Here is a 7,273-nt window from a genome sequence, read left to right as displayed (position 1 = left end):
TCGCCCTGAGCAAGTTCACTTCCTTCCCATCCACAGACTCAGTTTCCTCAGGAGCAGAAGGGAATAGTAAAATCCATCTCAGGGCTACTATCAGAATTTAATGAAATATGGAGGCATCCAGCACATGGTACAATATATACGCAATGAATAGTATGAAAATTGTCTGAAAAATGACTCTTTTTCTTGGCCTCTGATATACAGCAGAGACCCCATGGCTGTTCTGTGTAAGAGGACTGAAGCCATGCTGGATAACCCTGGAAGGGGAGGTGAAATCACAGGAGTCTGAAGTGAAGGTTTGGGCCCCTGCTGCTTACAGCAAGTCAAGAGATCTGGACTGCAGAGTCTGTCCACTGGAAGTGAGGTTATCACCTGGAATGCAATCAGGAGGGCCCTGAAGTCCCTCTCTCTGCTCTCCCATCTCACTGCAATCATCTCTCACCACACCCACCCCACTCCCTTTACCAAACCACTGCAGGAGGAGGAAGCCATTACCATACTATGCAGGCCCCCCCCAGGAGGCTTACAAAAGGCTCTGCGTACTGACAGCTCTCACACTATCAGCATTACTTGCACAAACCCTTTCTAAGATTCTTTGAACAGTGAGAATGTTAAAAGCCTAGAGCAAGGATATGACTCCAATGTGAGCACCTCAGGCTTATGTATATACTTGGATGGGAAGAAGAACGACTTTTCTTAATTTTTACTTTAGAGATTGTCATTGCTATAGTATCCATACCTCTCTCTGACAGAATAGAGGACATAGAATCAATAATTCACAAACACTATCGGGGAGAAAACACTATCTTACACACATCCAAAATCCAAAAACTAGAAGTCAAATGTAGGGTATGCAGTTAGAAGCAAAGAGTTCCAACTGAAACCCGAGTCACACTTGTAACATCTTCAGATGAAGGAGCACAATGTGGGCCTCAGTTCTCTGCCCACGGCCTCCACCCTAATAATACCCAGGAGGATATGGTTTAATAGTGCCTCAGGCAAAGAAGAAAAGGCAAGAGAGAGGATTGTTGTTCTTTTCCTTTCTCCCTCTTTTAAGCTCCAAGGAAAAGTGTGTTTCCAGTGGCAGGCAGTGAATAAGACTGAAGAGAGGTTTCATTTCACCTCTTTTCACCTCAGGTTAAATAAAATTTTTGCCAGAAAACATCCTGGCACTATATCTATAGCTAAAGGTTTGGCAGATCTAACTCCATTCATAGCCAGGCAGCCATCCCCTTTCCCATTGCTCCCCTCCTCTTGTGAACTCCCAAGGAATACACGGGAAAGAGCAGGAAGAGGCTACACAGTTGATTCAATATTTTTTCCCAACTAATTCTTATGCAAAAACAGACTCATCAAAAAATATACACTAAACACATCTATAGTGTGTTATATTTCACTCCTTCCTTCATGCATTCTCAGACAACACAGCCTCTTATCTTTATTTCATCATAATGAGATATGGTTGGTACCAAGATATGGCTGGTACTTTGGTTGGTACCAACGTAGCATGTTGCAACCTTGATTATACGCTTCAGTGTAACGTGGTTAAGAGCATAGGGTCTGAGCACAGGCAATACTGTAAAGGACACCATGAAGATAGTGAAAGGCAATGTATGGAATGGGAGAAAATATTTGCAAACCATTATCTGATGAGGGATTAAAATCCAGAGTATATAAAGAACGTCTACAACTCAAAAAACAAAACAAAACAAAACAACCCTATTTGAAAATGAACAAAGGATTGAAATAGACATTTTTCCAAAGAGGATTTATAAATCACATGAAAAGATGCTCAACATCACTAATCACTAGGAAAATGCAAATCAAAAGCAAAGTGAGATACCATTATGGTGGCTCATAGACACCATTAGGGAGGCTCATAGGAAAAAAAAAATGTTGACAGGAAGGTAGAGAAATTGCAAACCTTATACATTGTCCATGGAATTTTAAAATGGTGCAGCCACTATGGAAAACAGTATACAACATCTCAAAAAAAAAAAAAGAAAAAAAGAAAGAAACCCATTTAGAATTACCATAAGTTGTAGCAATTGTACTTCTGGTATATATATAAAAGTTGTAGCAATTGTACTTCTGGTATATATATATATAAAAGACTCAGATATTTGAACACCTATGTGGTATATATATACTTTACCAAAATAAAACATATCTAAGAATTTGAAAAAAAAGAGCCTGACTTCTGGAGCCAAAGTTCCATATTTGCCACCCAAACTACCCCACCTTAGCCTTCGGGCAAGTAATTTAACTTCCTGTTTTCTCAATTGTAAAATGGAATAGGCAGAGTGCCTAAGTCATAGTTTGTTGTGAGGTTCATGCCAGATGATAAAAAGCAAAAAACTCTGGCAGATAATAAGTGCACAGAGTATGCTAGCTATTATTATTGCTTCTTTGTATAGATGCTAAAAAGCCCAAAGCCATGGACAAATATATTTGTTTTTTTATTTTCTCTATCCATCTTAGAGCCTCCTCTATATATTACTAAATACTTCTTGACTGATTGAATTCTTCATATACAAAGGTGAACCTTGTTGACTCGATTTCCGTGGCTGTTTTTCCAACACAGAATACAAATTAATATCGATCCATTCATATTCTCGAATAAGCCTCTTTGAACCAAAGATATAAATTTGTAGACATTTGGGTATTATCTTGAACATATAGATAATGCTGAAGTATTTTCATGAAAAGGACTTACTTTATATGGCTATATTCCAAGGTCAGGAGAATCATGAAGTCTTCCCATTTTTGTTATTGCTAACCAACCTACAGAACCAATCACAGGGTACAATGTAACTGGGATATCACCATCTAAAGATAGATTCAAAGGAAGTTAAATAGATGGTAAAATCTCTGAGCCTCCAAAGCTGATACCTTCCTGGGTCTTTTACATGAGGAAGGGGTTGAGGTGTGAAGGACCTACAGGCCACCATTAGTTAGCTCTGGATCAGATGATGTTGGGGATCCATATTTAAATTAAAAGTAAGTATATCTAAAGACGCTATTGGCTTTGTGTTGACAGCCTGAGGTATAGGGCATTTGTTAATTCTCCCCATTTTTAAAAATTTTTAAATAAAAAACCTCTATCCAAAATCTGTTGTAATATAATATTAACAATCATTCTCAGAAATAACAGGTGATTTCTGAAATGTACAGCATTTTTACAAGCTTTTCCTAAAATGAGCTTTTTTAAAATCTTGGCTGCTGCTGGCTTCTAAAATCATCTTCAATCTGAGTGAGAGCAAATTCATTTAACGGTTTATTTCTCCAACAATTTGAGTGACTATTTCCCCTAGATATCTTTTTCAGAGCCCACACCCTAAAGCTTCATAATTCCATTAAATCAGCACACAGCTGGGCAATTCTTTCTTTGCTCACATTATAGTGGTCCCCAGGGAATTTATGTAAATCTATGGAAATTCATTTTAAAGTCTGTACTCTGAAAGGGAGGATGCATCCTCATTAAGTAAACGATTATATCTACAAACAAGCTAAAAGCAACATGCTGGAGAGCTAAATTAAACTTTCCATCAAGAAAACTAAGCCATTCACTTTCAATAGGCTTTACCCAAATGCTACCAAAATCATAAGACAAAAGATTTTGAAGAAGTCCAAACAGATATCAAGGAAAGTGTGGCTGAGCCACCATGGCAGGGCACAGCCTCCTTTCTGATATAACCACTTAACGTCACCTTGGGCCATGGTACAGGAAGTGGTTCATCCTTATCATTCACAGGCTATCGGGAAAGACTTCTCATAAAAGTGTAAAAGGAAATGAACTCACAAAGTCCTTCAAAGTTCACCCAAGTCAACTCTAAGATCCCTAAATAAGACTAGATGGTCTGAAGCTTACAAGAGAGAATATTATGTACCGAAAAGAGGACACAAGCTTTACAGTTAGACTTTTCTACTTCTTGTCCCCACCTCCTTCACTGAATAACTGAATAAATCACCTAGACTTCACAACATCTGTTTTCTTATTTGTAAATAGGCAATAATAATTCTTGAGATGATTTTTTAATGAAATAAACTATATAAAGCATTTACTCCAATGCCTAGAACATGGTTGCCATTCAAATGCCTTCAACTGAACCAAAAAAAAAAAGTGAAGTCTGAGCAAGATCTGATCTCTAGAAATCAGGAACTAACTGGAAGGGAAAGGAAAGAAGTCCTCCACTTAAAAGTTTTAGGTTCTCAAAAATCTATGGTACCTTCCCACTTTGGAGATCTGCTCACCTTTCTTACTGCTGAGAAAGTAGGGCTAAGGCAATTTATGGTAACATTGACTCAATATTGCCTTAAGCCCTTTCTTCTTAAGTCATTCCAACATTTACTATTTTCTCATATCTGAAAACTCCGTACTCTGCACAAGTGACATCTTGGTTCTGAAGTCAAAATCCAAAGTGAAAATATAAAATGAAATATAAAATACACCCATGAAAATCCTTTAGGTAGATTTAGCACTGGAATAGTCTCTCAGGAAGTTAAGCATATGCCATTTCTCATCCATTATTGGGACAGATTGCTGATTCTTCAGTTGAGCCCAAGTGAATCAGTTAGCTTAATTTTGAGATCCATGTCATCCCCAAAACATTTGAATAGACATAGATATAGATACAGTTTCCAATAGTAGATTCATATTCCAATTAGCAAGATTCTCATATTCCATAGGAGGTAAGTGGAACAGAGACCAACAGATGAAAGGGTCGATTCCTATCTCCATGCACACACTGAATGCAGTAACTGGTGGAATAGCCTACACTACTTATATATTTATTTTAGTATGTCTTTATTTCGCAAAGCAATATGACATTTGCATACATTGAATATGTGTTAATCAAATGCAAGCATGATATTATGCCACATTTTAGTTTTGCGTTATGGAAATTAGATTGTATTCAATGGTAAACCGTACTAACCAGGCCACATATAAGGACTGGTAATTCTACTGCTCAAAGGAAAAAAAGAGAGACACATTCACATTTTAGGAATTAAGATAAAGCTTAGTCACTACAAGTAAAAATCTGGAGAGAACAAAAATATATGGAGGGTAAATAACATGCTGTTAAACAATGATGGGACCAATCAAGAAATCAAAGAGGAAATTTTAAAAATGCACGGAGACAAATGAAAATGAAAGCACAATGGTCTAAAATCTTTGGGATACAGCAAAACTAGTCCTAAGAGGGAAATTTATAGCAGCACAGGCCTACCTCAAGAGGAAAAAAAATCTCAAATAAATGCCTTAAACTTACATCTAAAGGAGCTAGAAAAATAACAAACAAAACTAGAACCAGTAGAAGGAAGGAAATAAAGATTAGAGTAGAAATAAATAAATAGAAACATATATATATATATAGAGAGAGAGAGAGAGAGAGAACAGATCAATGAAACTAGGAACTGCTTTTTTAAAAAAATGAACAAAATTGATAAACCTTTAATAAGACTCACCAAAAAAAAAAAAAAGAGAGAGAGAACAGATCAATGAAACTAGGAACTGCTTTTTTAAAAAAATGAACAAAATTGATAAACCTTTAATAAGACTCACCAAAAAAAAAAAGAGAGAGAGAGAGAGAGAGAAAAGGACTCAAACAAAATCAGAAATGAAAGAAGAGAAATAACTGATACCATAGAAATACAAAGGATTATAAGAGAATATTATAAAAATAAGTATGTCACCAAGTTGGACAACATAGAAGAAATGGTTAAATTCCTAGGAACATATAACCTCCCAAAACCAAATCAGGAAGAAATAGAAAAATCTGAACAGATAACAAGCAATGAAATTGAATCAGTAACCAAAAAACCCAACAAACCAAAGTCCAGGACCAAATGGCTTCACATATGAATTCTACCAAACATTTAAAGAAGAGCCAATACCTATTCTAAAAAGCAAAAGAGGAAGGAAAGCTTCCAAATTCATTCTATGAGGCCACCATTACCCTGATACCAAAAGCTGATGAAGAGACCACTAAAAAAGAGAACTGCAGGCCATTATCTCCGATGAACATAGATATAAAAATCGTCAACAGAGTATTAGCAAACTGAATCCTAAAATAAATTTTTAAAATTCAGCATGATCAAGTGGGATTTATTCCTGAGATACAAGGTGGTTCAATATTCACAAATCAATGTAATACACAACATCAGCAAAAAAAAAAAAAGGATACAAACCATTCGATCATTTCAATAGATGCAGAAAAAGCTTTTGACAAAGTACAGTACCCATTCATGATCAAAACCCTCAACAAAGCAGATTTAGAGGAAACATACCTCAACATAATAAAGGCCATATATGAAAAAAACACAGCTAACATCATAATCAATGGTGGAAAACTGAGAGCTTTTCTCTCAAGGCCAGGAACAAGACAGGGATGTCCACTCTCACCACCTTTATTCAACATATTACTGGAAGTCCCAGCCACAGAAGAGAAGAAAGTTTAATAAAAGACATCTAAACTGGAAAGGAAGAAGTTAAACTTTCACTATTTGCAGGAGACATGATACTCTATATTTAAAAAAAAACAAACAAACCTGGGGCACCTCGGTGGCTCAGTGGCTTAAAGCCTCTGCCTTCAGGTCATAATCTCAGGGTCCTGGGATCGAGCCCCACATCAGGTTCTCTGCTCAGCGGTGAGCCTGCTTCTTCCTCCCTCCCTCTCTGTCTGCCTCTGGGCCTACTTCTGATCTCTGCCTGTCAAATAAATAAATAAATCTTTAAATAAATAAATAAATAAATAACCTAAAGACCCCATCAAAAAATGTTAGAATTGATAAGTGAATTCAGTAATGTTATTGGATAACAAAACCAATATACAGAAATTCATTGCATTTTTATACACTAATAATGAAGTAGCAGAATGAGAAATTAAGAAAATAATCCCATTTACAACTGCACCAAAATTACTAAAATATCTAGGGATAAACTTAACCAAAGAGTTGAACAACTCATAGTCCACGAAGTACAAAATAACTGCTGGAAGAAATTGAAGATGACACAAACAAATGGAAATATTTCCCATACTGATGGGTTGCAAGAAAACTACTGTTAAAATCTCCCTATTACCCAAAACAATCTATACATTTAATGCAATCCCTAAAAAAATACCAACAGTATTTTTCACAGAACTATAACAAACAACCCTAAAGTTTGTATGGACCACAAAAAAACTCTGAATAGCCAAAGCAATGTTGAAAAAGAACAAAACTGGAAGCCTCACAACCCCACATTTCAAGATATACTATAAAGTTATAATAA

Source organism: Mustela putorius, unplaced genomic scaffold (assembly GCF_011764305.1).
Source record: "Mustela putorius furo isolate JIRA1106 unplaced genomic scaffold, ASM1176430v1.1 tig00003863_pilon_pilon_pilon, whole genome shotgun sequence".
NCBI classification, from domain to species: domain Eukaryota; kingdom Metazoa; phylum Chordata; class Mammalia; order Carnivora; family Mustelidae; genus Mustela; species Mustela putorius.
Note: the sequence above shows the minus strand (reverse complement) of the source record.